A 16485-nucleotide genomic window follows, 5' to 3' on the forward strand; every position below is an offset into this window, starting at 1 on the left:
TTCAATTGAAATTAGTTCAAAACTAGAAGTTCTTGGTAAATTTCTTCTTCGGAAATTGTAGGTGGCAGTTGTTTAATTACATACTTTAACGGCCTTTCTGACGGTGAAATAAATGTATGAAATCAATGTTTTCAGAAATCAAGGGTATTAGTTAATTTGTTGTCTCTATTGTTTTTGGATACATTTTTAATCCATCAATAGTAAATGTATATGTGAGTCTAGGGTCACCTGCAATGCTTATATATTTTTTAATGAAAGAAAAACGATTGTTTACAATTTTGACTACAGTCGGTGGTTGTTTAATGGGCCTTGATGAAAACGACGTCTGGGCTTAAGTATTGAGTAGTGACCTAGGATATTGATTCTGATCTTGATTTTTATGGTGCTGATACTGTTGCTGCTGGTGCTGATAATGATGTTCCTGCTACTGATGATGTTCTTGTTCCTATTGTTGATGATGATGATGATGATGATGATGATGATGACGATTTTGTTGTTTCTGCTGCTGATGAAGAAGAAGAAGATGATGATGATGATGATGATACTGCTATTGTTCCATGCTGCTTTGATGTTCGTGGTTAACAGGAAGATTCCCATAATTTGGTAGTGTGTTATAACGATTAGATAACGGAATGTTTCCAAATGTTGATGTAGAGGGACGACTCATCGTAGATTTGCGTTCAGATTTTTTCTGCGACCTTACAAATTGGAATTCTCCTTCAGAATTAGATAACTCATCTCTCACTCTTTTATTGACTTGCCTATTTTTAACTCGCTCAGCAAATGTTTGAAAGCTGAAAGTCTTGAGACTGCTACAAAGATCTGCATTTTGTAAGTACTTCGTGGTCCAGTGCAGCATCACATAAAGTATGTATGCATTCGTGAATTAGCTGATAGAACTGATAATGTTTCCGAATCCGTATCAATTTCATATTACAATTTTGAAGCCATAATCATGTCCATGTCATTATTTACGCCGGTCGCCATCAATAAATCAATCAGGAATAACGTTATTTACACACATGCAGTGGAGTCATTCCATGTCAAATCGAACACCTACGAAACATGACAACTTAATATTTGCTCCATTTTTTTTATATATTCTATTGATGAAATTAAATAACCCATGTGTAATTTTTTCGGGCTGACACAATTATTTAGTCATTTATTAAATGTTACATTTTCCGTAAATTTGGATGCAACGTATTATGAAAATGGTTATACTGAAGATTCTATAAATCGTATAAATTTCGTATTTATATCATTTTAAAGTGCAATAATTGCAGTATTATATACTAATTTTTAGTGTTAAATCAAAATATAAAATGGGCCCCTTTTAGGGGGTTATATTTTTTAAATATGTTTTCACATATCAGGGACTTACTTCTAAAAAGGGGGGAAAATATCATTATATTCTTTGAAATGTTTTACGTAGAACTGCGTTGGTTTTAGAACTCTATTGGAATCAGAAGTCGCTGTGCAAATAATTTACTGATGGTGTGTTCGGGTCGGATTGAGTGAGACCGCGCGCCGGAGCATACAGCTGCGATAGCCGCAGCGAGAGTGAATAATACATTATTAGTGGTGCGATGTTACTTTACGTAAATAAACAGATAACCTCTAGTTCTAAAAGCACGTAATGTCCCTTCAACACTTAGCAGTTTCCCTTTAATTTATCTAACAATAATTCCTAAGTCTTTCGAAGTAGATATCGTGTTGTGTTGTGTTGTGTGCATGTCAAATCAAACACCTGTATACTTAACGTGACCATTTAGTATTTGCTTAAATCTTCTAAAATATGTTGTGCAGATCAAAATAAGAGGTCTGTATTTTTTTCTGGGATCATAATTTAAAATTTTACTATTTATACTCTTTAATTATATGACAAATTCATCCACGACGCAGTATGAAAATGCTCATTGTTAAGATTCTATGCATCATAGACGTTGAGTGTTGGTGCCATCTGAAATGGGAAGAAATGAACTATTATATTAATTCTTTTAAGTATAAGTTGAAATACAAATAGGGTTATTTTAGAGGGTCACTTTTTAAACATAACTTAATATTTTTTATAACAGCTTATTTTAAAAACGCAAAAAAAATATATACGTACAATCTATTATATTGTAAATTTATTCCAACTCAACAATGTAATTTTATTATCTCAACAATAACTCTTCACTCTCTACAATTTAATTTCACTCCCGTCAACAATGGGATTTGCTCTCCACACAGTAACACAGCGTTCGTTATTGCACTCCACAAACGACAATGACAATTTACTTGGACTATTACGAACAACAATGAACTGTTAATCTTAACTAAGATTCACAAAGTACTATTTACAACACAGAACTGTCAGTTCTCAGTTCACAGCTCGTTTGTCTTGGCTAGTTCTTCTAGCTCAGTCACTCGCGTTCACAGAATCTCGAACCTCAGACCTTCAGAGACGATCCGCTGAACTTCGAACTCAGGTCCCCCAACTGCGGTCCACTGCACTCGAACTCCGGACTTCAGGCTCCACAGTTACGGACACAACTCAAGTCGCGCTCTGGTCTCGAAGCTGGCTTCACTGCTACACAACACTGGCTTACTGACTGACTGACTGACTGACTGACTGACTGACTGACTGACTGACTGACTGACTGACTGACTGACTGTCGTTCACTTGCGTCCTCTCCTTTATAACCAAACCATAGTTTCTCGAGAGTTCGCGATCTCGAGATTTCCGCGCTTGTCCATTCTCGAATCATCCGGATATCTCTCCGCTCAGCCGCTGTCGCTCTTTCCCCACTCCACTCTACTCCCTAAGCCACAGCACATGCCACAGGAAGCAGATGCGCGCGCAACCTCCGCGCCGGCCGACCTTGCACTTCCTTCTGCTGGTCGTGAGTTCGAATCTCACGTCGCTGTCACAATATTTTACATAGAACTACGTTGGTTTCAGATTGATTTCGAGTAAGAAATGACTTTAAAAATAATTTTTGATGATGTGTTCGCGGTGTGCCAGTGGTGCTATGCATACTGTATCGAGTGACAAGAATCTGACCTTGGACCTTGGTAAGGCGAGCATGTTGAAGGGGTGTGAAAGAGTATTAATAGCTTGCAAGGCGCCCTCCAGCAACCCCAACAGTTTCTGTATCAACAAACGATCCAGTTGAGACTCTGTAAGACCAGAAGTGTGTTGTGTTGCTGCAATCATGAGTAACGTGGTAAAACGAAGTTACAGTTACTGTTTTAATCCGTTCAAACTGCCTAATCACAGAAAAAGAAATAAAATATTAATGCGTGTGACCTCTGCAATGCTTGTGAAACTGAAAATGCAAGACGTAAACTTGTCATCTGATCTGAAAGTATGTAAAACATTTCTAATATTGCTTTTAAATTTTTTACCATTAGTGAACACAAAAAACATGGAAATATTTTCTACTCAAGGTACCAACAAGCAAAAGTGGTGCGAGGTACCTTACAACTTAATTCTTTTGTTCCACTGACAAAATCTCAGGCCATGATAAGGAACTATTCCCTTCAAAGTGAGAGCAAAGTGGTGGACATTAAATAGAATTGATATTGGTTGTAGTTGATCAGTTTTAAAAGTCCAGTGTTGTGTAAACTGTAGTTATTTTCACAAGTGTATATTTTACAAAAACAATATTTAAATACAGTACTGTGTTATGTAAATTACGTAAAAGAGTGATATTCTGACCGTGGAACAGTGTAAAGTGGTCACACGACTCTCATCCGGAGCTGCACCTGCACATCATCTTGCAACAGTACTTATGCAGCCCGCGACCTCAAGTCGTGCAGATTGGTGAGTCATTTAATTATTCTTCAACGGCTCGAAGTAGAGTTATGATTTTTTTAAGGGCGGTTAAAATAATTTCAAGGCATTTAAGGATTTCTTTCTGTAATTTTGAAGGAAGTCGCTGCCATTAAAACATATTTTTATACATTTAAATGATTTTTAAAACAAAGTTAACAAACTAATATTTTTATATTATTATGCGAAGAATAAAGTGTGTACCGTCACCTTCAAACTGAGACAAAGAGCAAATCTCTGTGATGATTATTAGTGGAGATAATCACGTTTAACAATAATGATGCGCGAACTATTTCAGAATAATTGATAACACATATCTACTACAATAATCGATATAGACAACAATAATAAAACACGTATTTATTTTTTCAATCCATACAATGTGTAAAATTTGTTTGATCTAAATCGGAGACATGAAAGTCAATTTCAGGCTAAATCTGTGCGATTTGACGTGGAATGATTCCGTGGTCAAATGAATATATTTTAATGAAATAAAGAACTAAGCACTGTGCAAGCAAATTCAAAAAACAAAACCACAACACACTGCAACTAGTAGTAAACTCTGTTCGCTATACACGATCGCTCCGCAGTAGCCTATATTGTAAGCATGACTTACTCGTACCGCTGCTTGGACGAGACTGACAGCATCGAAGTCGAGGAATATTATGAAAGAGTCGAATTCGCAGCCATGCCTGTTGGCATTTTTAATGCATCTGGAGACTGGACACAGAAATTTTGAATTTCTATTATAGAAAAGTTTGTGTGCTCTCATATCTTTCGTCGGACTACGTAAGCTAATATTGTATGAGTCACAGGATAGTCTATATCACCTTTGAGGACCTTACAAAAGAACAGATAATCGAGCTCATGGCGTCTAGTATATAGGTTTCGATAATAATAATAATAATAATAATAATAATAATAATAATAATAATAATAATAATAATAAAATTATTATTCTTACGATTGTTATTGTTATTGTAACAATAATAACAATACAATTTTCATTTTCATTATTATTATTATTGTTATTATTATTATTATTATTATTATTATTATACATGTTTATTATTGAACTTCCAATGTTTGAAAACATTGTTTTAATGTTTATTAGAAAGTGAAGTCCATTTATTATTTACATTCCTACATTATAGGTAAGATTTCAATAGGCGAGCATTTATATTCGTATTAATCCTACAATGCTATCGTCATCAAATAGTACTGTATTGCTATTACATACATACGTATTCTGCCCATGGGCAGGTCTTTCACTGCAAACCCAACATTCTACGATCTTTCCTACTTTCTGCCTTCCTCTTAGTCTCCGAGTATTATCCACATTTCTTAATGTCGTCTACCATCTGATAGCTTCTTCTGCCCCAAACTCTTCTCTCGTTCACCATTCCTTCCAGTGCATCCTTCAGTAGGCAGTTTCTCTCAGCTAGTTACCCAAACAATTCCTTTTTCTCTTTCTGATCAGTTGCAGCATCATTCTTTCTTCACCCACTGTTTCCAACACAACTTCATTTCATATTCTGTATGTTCATTTCACACGCTCCATTCTTCTTCCTATTCACATTTCAAATGCTCCTATTCATTTCTCTTCATTTCTTTGTAATGTCCATGTTTGGGCCCCATACAATGCCACACTCCATACAAAGCACTTCACTAGTCTCTTTCTTAGTTCTTCTTCCGGAGGTCCGCAGAAGATGCTTCTTTTTCTATTGTAAGCTTCCTTGGCCATTGCTATCCTCCTTTCGACTTCCTGGCAGAAATCATGTTACTGCTTATAGTACACCCCAAGTATTTGAAGCTCTCCACTTGCTCTGCTGTCTCATTTAGAATTCGCAAGTTTCTCTTCTGTATTTTTCTTCCTATGACCAAGATCTTCGTCTTATTTGCATTTATTTTCATCCCATACTGCTTACAGCTGACATTTAGCTCCAGTAGCATATCCTTTAGTATCATTTTCTCTTCTGCTAACAACGCCATATCAACAGCAAATCTTATGCACTTTATTCTTCTTCCTCCTATTATCACTCCTCCCATGTTCTGAAAACAGTTCTTTACTAAATCCTCCAATTAGATGTTAAACAGGCTAGGTGATGAAGAACATCCTTGATGTACTCCTCTCCCAACTTATCAGAAAGCTAACAATGGTACGCATCTAATAAAAAAAGCTAGATTCAACCTTATTATCTTTAAAATATTCCTAAAACAACTGTTGCGCCCTTTTCACTAACTTCACTCAATGCCATACGTCTTGACTGTATTCACAACATTCAGAATCCTAATTGTACAATTTCTCTAAATTGTGACTGTCCATGTTTAACCAATTCTACTAAAATTAAATATCTAGGAATAGTAACTGACCAGCACCTTAGATGGGACACACATATTGCATTCTTATGTAATAAATTGTGCAAAATTATATATAGATTTGTTATACTTCGTTCTTACCTCCCTATTAATATTTTAAAATTAATCTATTTATCCTTGGTACAATGTGTATTACGTTATGGCATTGTCGGTTGGGGCAGTGTTTCTAAATCCACAAGAAAGCCGCTGGATTTACTACAAAAGAGAATAATCAAAATTTGTCTGAAAAAGTCTGTTGATTACCCTATTAAATATATTTATTTGTATTTTAATGTTTTCAAATTGGAACAGATATATAAATATACATTATTAACTTTCTTTCATAATAACAAGAAAAATTTCAACACATATCAGTATACAAATCTAGTCTTTCAGGTAAAGCTCCCTGTAAAGCAGATTTGAACAATTTCAAGGGAAAAATTGTTCTGGGGCCGGGTATCGATCCCGGGACCTCTGGTACGTTCAACCAGAGGTCCCGGGATCGACACCCGGCCCCGGAACAATTTTTCCCTTGAAATTATTCAAATCTGCTTTACAGGGAGCTTTACCTGAAAGACTAGATTTGTATAATATATACGTCACTGTGTACGTTCACAGAAAACCACAATTCTAAGTCACACAGAGATTGTGTGCACTCGATGTGGGTCTCTGGCGTTTCGTCAGCCCACGCGAGTTGTGTGGATACAAAGGGAAAAATTGAGACGGTTTCAGGTGGAGTTCCCGGGTAGCTCAGTTGGCAGAGCTCTGGTACGTTCAACCAAAGGTCCCGGGATCGATACCCGGCCCCCGAACAATTTTTCCCTTGAAATTATTCATATTAGTATAATTATAATACGAGAAGAAACATTATTCCATTTTACAAAATCCAAAAATTTAACGGCTGCTGATATGAAACAGGCTTCAACTGTGGCTTAAAACTTCACAAGAAATTAATTTCTCAGTACCCTGTTTTAGCTAACATAAGTTTGATTAAATTTAAACTGAAAATTAAAAAAATTGTTAAGGGAACTTAACATAGGGTTAAATAATTAATTACTAAATATTAGTCTTATAAACATTTTCAATTATGATTGTCTTTTATCATAAAGCCTCTTGTTTTTGTAATCTGTGCTATTTTATTGCTTATATTAATTTGTTTATTTCGTCTTCTTCTTCTTCTTTATGCTTATCTATAGTGCAGTTTTGAACTCCTGACCATGAGCGTTTACTCAACGGGGGTAAATTCTTTAATTTGTTTTTCTGTTTTATGTACATACTTCTTTGTAATGTATGAAAATAATAAAATAAAATTACGAACAATAAATATTTATTTTGAAATAACAAACCTTACCTTAATCGATTATTTGACCGACCTATTATTTTGAATAAAAAACATATGTTTTGAAATAAATAAGAAATGACCAATACTTACTACCTCGTATGTTACCTACATTGCTTAATGTGTATTTACTCGTAGATTACATAATAAGAAAATGAACAGCAATAATATATACAGGAATTAGGACAAAAGAATACAAATATACTATAAACACCGCACTCTCTGGTGATGACTAGATCATAATGCAAAGTACAGAAGATGGTCTATAAAATAAGTATTACATTTGACTAAGATCTGTACTGCACAGAATACGATATGAAAATAACATTGCAAGTCTCGTGCTATGAATTTTCACGATTAACTATCCTGGAGAACGAAAGTAGTAACTGAAAAACAAAAAACTTTCAAAATCTGAAATGTGGTATTGCTATTACCAAAATTAGGTCATGTATAATAAATTCAAAGCATATTGAAAGAGAAGACAAGGAAAGGCACGGAGGTTAAATTTTATAAATTTACTTGCACCACTGGTTTTCCTTTAACAATAACAGACTTTGGCACTGGAACAGAAATACATTATTCAGCTCCGTACAGTTAAAAAGAAATTTCTAAGATCAATGGAAGTATAAAATAAACAATGAAGAAATAAGCAAGTAACTGAATGTATATTCTAGAGATGAACAAAACTAACTGCCGCTCTCGCTCACTGTGTTCGTTGCATTTGATTTTCTAGTCTCATCTCGTCATTCTCGTGCGCTTCAAGTCTCGCTCATCATTCTCGAAATAGCATTTGGTCGGCGTGGAAAGATTTCGTAACTTTGAATAACATACATCATTTAAATAAATAACATTATAAATGTTTGATTGAGATAAAAAGACAAAACAGAACAGTACCTTAGTTATCAAAATGTTCTGGTTCTATTATACGATATTACCTATGGTTATATAAATAGAAAAAACAATTCTGAAATAAATTTGCATTTCTTAGAAACATAAAACATAACGTTAAATAAAGCGTTAATATATTTTTACTTGAGATTGTACACTTGATCTCAAACATATGAAAAGAAAATTCCTACCCTTTTAATAAGGGCCTAGTAATTAAATAAAGATTGCTGAACGGATTATTGTACACTGAAAGGTAGAGATGATGTTTCAAATAGGCTACTTGATTGTTTATACATATGTAACAGTTGCCAAAATAGATAAAAGTTCAGTCTGATATAAACAACTGTGGCGATTCAAGGCTGCTTGACGTTCGAGAGTTGATCACTCCCGAAGTCCCGATGTCTTAAAACAATCACGAGCGCAGTCTTTACGTCAACGACGAGACGTAGAAAGCATTGTCGTGCGGATTTTCGGCTTTGCGGGCGCTGTTGTTCTTGCTTTCTAGATTGTTGTTCAACTCTAGTATATTCCATATTTAAGAAAATCAATTACAATAAAGAAAACGATGAAGAACAAATACTAAGAATGAATGCAAAGGCTTACCAAAAGAATTTCTACCTTATATCACAAAAGGAAAACCGAATAGGCATATTAGTACTACACCATATAAAAATGGAGTAGCTTCTGAAATCGAAACTGGAATACATTTCCTATACTGAGACAAATGAAAAACTTACCTCCTCCTTCATAGTCGAATCTGTTATCTTGTTAGCAAGTTGATGAACCAAAACAGGCGTTCTGTTAGCCTAAAAATAAGAAAATTATTGTTAACATAGGGATAGAATTTACTACTGCGTGTTCAGTTCAAAGTGTGTCGTGACTCGCTGTATGCCGTCATGTGGCTAGCCGATGAGCCTAGAGAATTCAATCTTCCTACACTTTCGCAGAGGCGTATTACCTATGTGCCAGAGAAGTTGCCTAGCAATTACGGCGTTCATTCTGAAGAGTACTTACCGATACGTACGGTAACGCCGGTAGTGACAGGAATGTGAACTGTTTGGAAACACGTACTGAGATGAATTTTTTTGTTACTGTCGGGATATGGGGAGAGGGTTAAGGCGATTACTTACGTATTTGTTGACATTAACTTCGACGGTCAACATGGAAACGGAGCATTTCATTTATATTGAGGAATTTTGCCGTACGCAACCGATGATAACAAATATCCTGCGTACGACCTGCCCGCGCAAAACTCAGTTCGAAAGAGGTTATGGTAGCACACAGACCGTACAGTCCGTCATCTGTTGCTACGACGTTCAAGTTATACCATACATGTTCTCAAGTTCAGATTGAACGCCTTGATTAATAGGCAACTTCTCTGATATAAAAGCTGAAACTCGCTTCAGATCGCTTACTCACAACAGTGACGTCATGACACACTTTGAAATGGACACACTTTGAAATGGACACACTTTGAAATGAACACCCAGTATTATCTTTACAGAACTTCAATTAACATCACAATTCTAATAATTCTGTGGTTCAGAGCAAATGGTGATATATCAGTTTTTGGCGAAAATGAGACATTGCGATATGTTATGCATCCTGATGGGAGGCATATCTTTATTGTGGCAAAAGATGACAAGCACATCTATACAATTTTTGTTTCTAACTACAGCCATCTACATAGAAAACCGGAGCCTTTGGTCAGAAACACTGTAACTGTCAAGCGGAGGCCTGCGATATAAAAGCACGTGTTTGTCTTAATGTCGATTTTCAATGTAATATAATGTTATAACATAAGTGTGTGTTGATGAAACCAAACGTCCATTGTATGTATTATAAACTAAGTGCGTATTGGCGATAAAAGCAATACAATTAAATGAAAATGAAATGGCTGCAGTCTTTGGCAAATTTTACTGGTAATGATGAAGAAGTGATTGACTATTCTTCGAGATACTAAATACTCGTATTTTATAAACTACATTTCTACAGTCTTACTTGTGGTTTGTGATGTAGTAGAAATTGTTCAGCCAAATTGTGGGATCTCGCCTACTATTATATCAATAAAGTTACTCCATTGATTTTCAAGTTCGTTGTAAACAGCTATTTTGTGATCCTATAAATGTTTCAGTTTTGTTGAAGATTCGGAATGCTTGCTATACGTCAGAACTACCTATAATTTGTGGATGCATCCACTCACTTTGTTGGTTTTCAAGATTTGTTTATTATTATTTTTTGTAATTAGTCATAAAATGTTTCTTTTCACTTCGTATTTAAAGTTCACTGAGTTTACACTAATTGGCACATACTTAATATACAATGATGTGGTTCGTCAGATAATATGTTAAAGGTATGTTTCTGCACTTTTTCATAGATCTTTATACTTGGCATAACTATTTACACCCTTATACTTTATTATTAAATGTCAATAGTTCTCTTTGTTTATATTTTTTGCATAGTTTATATTATTAATTTTTTTCTGTAATTAGCCTATATTTATTTAAAATTATATTTCAAAAAGTTTATAACAAATAAGTCAGGATGACAGTAGGTGACTGTTAGGTTCAAACTAAAATTGGATTCCTAGCCATCTGAAATATTTATAGAAAAGCACGAAGATAATCGCATGAGATTAAAATCTATATGATATCCTAGACATTTCACGTCAGAGGTGTAACACCATAAAGCGGCAAAACATTAAATTATTAGCTAGGTACATAATTGGTTAAATGATTGAAATAGAGTATTGTAAAAGTAGGCTTACGTCGTTATTGCATTACTGAATTATATATTTGTGGTACAAGTAAAACATTTCTTTACGTATTTATTTATTTGCCCTTGTAACATAAATAAAAAACAAGTATACTTTCAATTTGTTTAAGTTATTTTAAGTGGCACAGTCTTTGTATGTAAGTACTTACGCGGTATTCTGAAACTCGAATAAAATACCATTTCGGACTCCGTAATAAATTACGTATATCAATACTCTGAATCTATGTAGATCATATCCATTTACGTATGTATAAATTATTTCGAAAATGTGCACGTGAGAATAAACGCAGAACACTACAGTATAATTTGAAACCTCATGTTGTATTTCGCTTCAGCCGTAGCCTACGCTCATTGCTGCCAAACGTACGCATGCTCCGGCTTGTAACTGAAGATGGCTTTGCTCTAACTCATTGTTACGAAACATGTTTACTATGATTTTATACGGTTCTTCAAACTTTAAATGCTCAATCTTGAAAAAAAAAACTGTAAAAATGGCACATCATTTTTGTCTTGGAGCCACAGAGTTCTGATTCGATAATAATTAAAACAGATCCTGATATAACTGATATTTGAGGGGCTCAAACCAGAGTGGACCAAGTCCACCAGTGATCATTTTGTGGATTAATACAATCTCGGATGAAGAAAACGTAGATTTATTCATTGCCATAACAAACAAAGTCCATAATTCATTTATTACTCCACAGAGGGCAGCATTTCCTATGGAAGGTGAAGGTTGCTAAGCGTGAGCCAGGAACTTTAAGACTCAATATCTCATAACTATTCCAGATGGACTTGGTCCACTCTGGTTGTGAACCCCTCATTTAACCCTTACGGTGAATATCGTTGAAGTCCGGAGGGCCTAATTAGACAAATCCACTCTCCTCACCTCCACGCTGGGGCTCCCTGGGATCTTTTTAATATGCGAAAGAGAGAGTAGTGTGCGGAAAGCAACGGGAAGCTACCTCATTTATATTTCCCAAGAAAAACTGCAAATATGGCATGATGAGTCTTTCCACGGTAAAAGATTCCGAACGTAAACAATCCTCCCATTCGGATATTCGGGAAGGAGATGCTGGGGAAGGACACAATTATGAAGCAACCCAACAGAGAAAGGAAAAGAAGATTAAGGATTGAAACATGGAATGTAATGACTCTTCTGCAAGCACGTAAGTTGAAAAACTTGAAGGAAGAAATGAGAAGAAACAAAGTGAATGTGATGGGAATATCAGAAGTGAGGTGAGAAAATAGTGGTGAGTTGGTGAGTGATGAATTTAGGTTGTTTTATTCAAATGGTTAGTGCAAAGAAAGTCATGGTATTGTTGCATTACTGGTACCACGTGTGAAAGGTAAAGTGATAATAGTGCATCATGTAGAAGACCGGTTGATAATTGTGAGACTACAAAGGAAGAAAATGGACTTAGTGCTACATAATGGATTATCATTATCAAACGAGAAAGTGGAAGAAAGCTATGACAAGATAGAATAGATAGTTGAGAAGGAGATTAAAGGACCATGCGTAATCCTATTGGGCGATTAGAACGCAGTTGTAGGAGAAGGACAAGATGGAAGAACAATTGGAAAATATGGATTGAGAAAAAGAAATGATAGCGGAGAATATTTGGTGAATTTTTGTAAAAGAAATCAATGATTGTTGGAAATACAATATTCCAGCAACATAAACGAATAAGATACACATGGACTTGCCCAAGGGACGAAAGGAGATATCAGATAGACTATATACTGGTACAGGAAAGATTCTGAAATTGCTTAAAGAATGCAGACTCTACTAGGAGCGGATATTAACTCAGATCATGTCCTGCTGATAGGCGAAGTAGATATTCGTCTGAAGGAGAAAGGAGGAAGACAGGTGACGAAATTGAACACGGAAACACTAAAGAATGAAGAAGACAGAAAAAAATTTGCAAATTTTCAAGGGAAAGCCGCTACATTAGAAACAACACCTGTCTGTTCCAGGACAATAATTACTGTATTATGATTCACATAATTATGCTTCCAAATAGAGAAGGCTCACACAAACACTCTAGAACTAAGAGTTACTTAAAACATTAACACGTTTCTAACCGCCAGAAGAAAAGCCAAGAGTGGCTAGCGTTCTTTGCGCAGAAAATGACAGCGACAAACAATAATTTCGTACAGTGCAGGCCTGGCAAAGTCAGGTTTTGTTGTGAGCGATGTCATGTCCATGTCCACTCTAGTATACCTTCGGGATGACAGTGATCGAGAAAATCGTTAGTGCTATACATTATGATTTTAATGAAAATAATGCCCACATTCAAAATCAGTTTTTTTTGTAAAACATTCGAATGATCAAATTGATTTTAAACACTGATTACATTTAATTTATAGCGTTCAATATGTTCATAATATATTACAAACAATCGTTTATAGTACAAGATTATGTTTGAAAAAATAATTTTGAATTTCCTCATTGACGGAGTTTGAAATTAATTAGTACATTTCTTATCATGAACAAATTAATAAATAGACTAAAATAAAATAACTAATTGCCTTCACTTATTTATTTCATCCTTGCAACCTGACACATTTCACTGTTTACTACATTCTCATAGTCAGGCTCCAGTTTGGAGCAACTCAAACGCAAAACAGCCGATAATTTAGAGTCAGTTATACTAGAATTCTACGATAAGAAAGTATTTTATTTCCCACTCACTGTGAAATAATCATGCACTCACAATGACTTGCCGCCACTGACTGTAGTGTGTTTTGTTTTGTTTTCAACTCATCGCCCTACCAGCAATACCGCTGCAATACACTGGGAGAAGAAAATCGCTCTGAGAGAGGCTCTTCGGCGGGCCTTGTATAGTGTAATGAACTGTAGAAAATTACTATTTTAAAGGATAATTAAAAAGAAATAGACAACTTTAACAAATTGCTGGACACTGCTTAAGATATGTAAAATCACCTTTCATGGTTTTGTAAATATAATATTATAGTTTCTTTCAACAGCTTACAATTGAAGGATTCAGAGCCATAGTGGGCCAAGCGCCATTTATTAAAAACGGAGAAAGCAAGGGTTAAAGTTAAGTGAATACCATAGTTTAATGAAGATTAACATATCATTTAGTTTTAATGTGTATACTTTATATTACTTGCTATATATCTCCATTGAATTATGGTAATAACTTCATTTTAACCATTGTTTTCTACGGTTTGGTAAATGGCGCTTAGCCCACTATGGTTCTGAACCCTTCAATTGTTCGATAAGCAAACCTTGCTACACAGAGTGTGTATCAAAAGTTATAGTGGAATTTTTTACTAAGCGCGTAAGTTAATGGAATTTATTCAATACTTTCAAGAGCTGCTCTGATGAATTTTTTCCTTTTATCTAAATTAATAGAAAGAGTAGGAATGAAAAATAGGTCTTTCACATACTCACATAAAGAAAAGTCACAGGGGCCTACGACGGAACTTCTTGTTGGCCAAAGTGTGAGCGATAGCACGACCAATCCAACATTATGGAAAAGTTTTATGGAGATTATCTCTAACTTCTCAATGCCAATGGAATGGTGCCCCATCTTTTTGAGAAATGAAGTTTTCATTGTATTCATGCAGTTGATGCATCATCAATCAATTCTTCGCCTTCCAGGTGAAGAGGCGTAACTCAAAAAGATATATATTAGAGATACGCCGTTTTAGAATATATCCGTATGTAGTTTACATACAGAAATATTCAAAGGCGGATTATCTCGGTTCTTTTGAATTATGTCTCTTCGCCTGAAAAGCGGCGAAATAATGACCATGTCATTATAAGAAGTTCCTGTTACAATTTTTCGCCTGGAAAAAAATGACCCTTACATCTTTTTGCAGAACGTATCATAAAACACGTAACCATTAATCGATATATATCGATACAATCTCTCACTGTTGCTGAAAAAACCTGCAAATAGAATTCGTAGTTGTATAACATGTTGAAGTTGTCCATTTCGTTAGAGATCACTGTGTATTTACAGAGAGGAACTTTCAATCGATCCACGTGGCTTTTCTCGTAAGAAAACGAAAGTTGTGCTTGGTTATGGAGTCAGAAAAGAATTATATGGTTAATAGATTTCTCTCTGACCAGGTAAAGACCATTTGCTCTACAATGTGGAATAAGTTCAACTTTCAAACATCGCACACAAAATGACTAATATAACACTTATTTCTTAAGTTCTACTTTCTAATTTTAGATGTGACCAGATTTCTTAAAATTCCCTTTGTACATCGTGAGATTTCTTCAAATTATTATGAGTAATTAAAATACTCCACAATGCCACCGTGGATTCCCAAATAAAAGCCCATTCGCTAACAATTCCTTCAATGAGGGACTTCTCTACAGCTCAATCACAAGTTCAGCTCTCGTATTTCCAAATCTAATTCATTGAAACAAAGTGTGAAAGAATATAAAGAAGTAGAGTGTACTAAAGGAATTAAAGTTCTCTCGGATTTACCTCATTTTTGGCATCTGAGCAGGTACAAATCAGGTATATTAATTTTGTCACGTACAATGTCGCCCAAGGAAGGGCGGTTATCTGCAACAAATCGGTTACAGCAGACCTGAAGAAGAAGCCGTTGATTAAAGCGTGCAGAGCGAAGGAGATGAAAAGAAAGTCGTCAGCGATGACACTCAAAAGGAAAGGTGAATAAACAGAGTTCACCACGTGTGCACACTCACAGAGATTGTCATGGAAACTGCCTATATCATGAACGATAAACAGTGTGTTTAATAAGGAACTTTCTTCCACATTCTTGAGTCTTTTGTTTAATTCCAGAAAGTTTTCTTTGATAACCATAACAAGAGTATAGAACTGAAGTTCGATTGATGTGATACACAATTCTATCACAAAGTGACTGCTGATCATGAAATATGATGTGCTTAGAAACTTAATATTATACCAGGTAATTAAACAACAAAAGAAAGAAAAAACAGACACATATACAAACTGCATAACATATTCCTTTTGAACTATCTTGTATGATTCAGACTTTAATACCTCTGTAAATTTTAACGAGTTCACAAGTTTCAAAATGTCCTTGAACCTCAATAAAGTTGTTCCGTAACCCATTAGGCAGGTTAAAACACTAGAAAGAGAATGAGATGTGCTCATAAACGTAGAAATTTCTGTGTTGAAGTTACTCAACCAATCCTTAACTGTGTAAATATGTGTCACATTTATTGTCACTATGAAAATAAAACCGTAGCATGCGGAATAAGTTGAGAATTTATGCACTAGAAACCCATTATCCTTTATCGTTACGGCGGAAGGAACCAAGCCCAAGATTTTAC

General features: G+C 35.1%; 1 protein-coding gene across 1 annotated transcript in view; it reads right to left on the minus strand.

The window, feature by feature from the left end:
* LOC138696356 (putative gustatory receptor 28b) overlaps positions 1-16485 on the minus strand; it is a 447398-nt gene that overhangs the window by 106034 nt on the left and 324879 nt on the right. Inside the window, exon 2 of the mRNA XM_069821182.1 lies at positions 9143-9211. The gene's annotated coding sequence lies outside the window, so the exon portion shown is untranslated. The remainder of the gene's footprint in view (positions 1-9142; positions 9212-16485) is intronic.

This window comes from Periplaneta americana, chromosome 3, assembly GCF_040183065.1.
Source record: "Periplaneta americana isolate PAMFEO1 chromosome 3, P.americana_PAMFEO1_priV1, whole genome shotgun sequence".
Taxonomy (NCBI): domain Eukaryota; kingdom Metazoa; phylum Arthropoda; class Insecta; order Blattodea; family Blattidae; genus Periplaneta; species Periplaneta americana.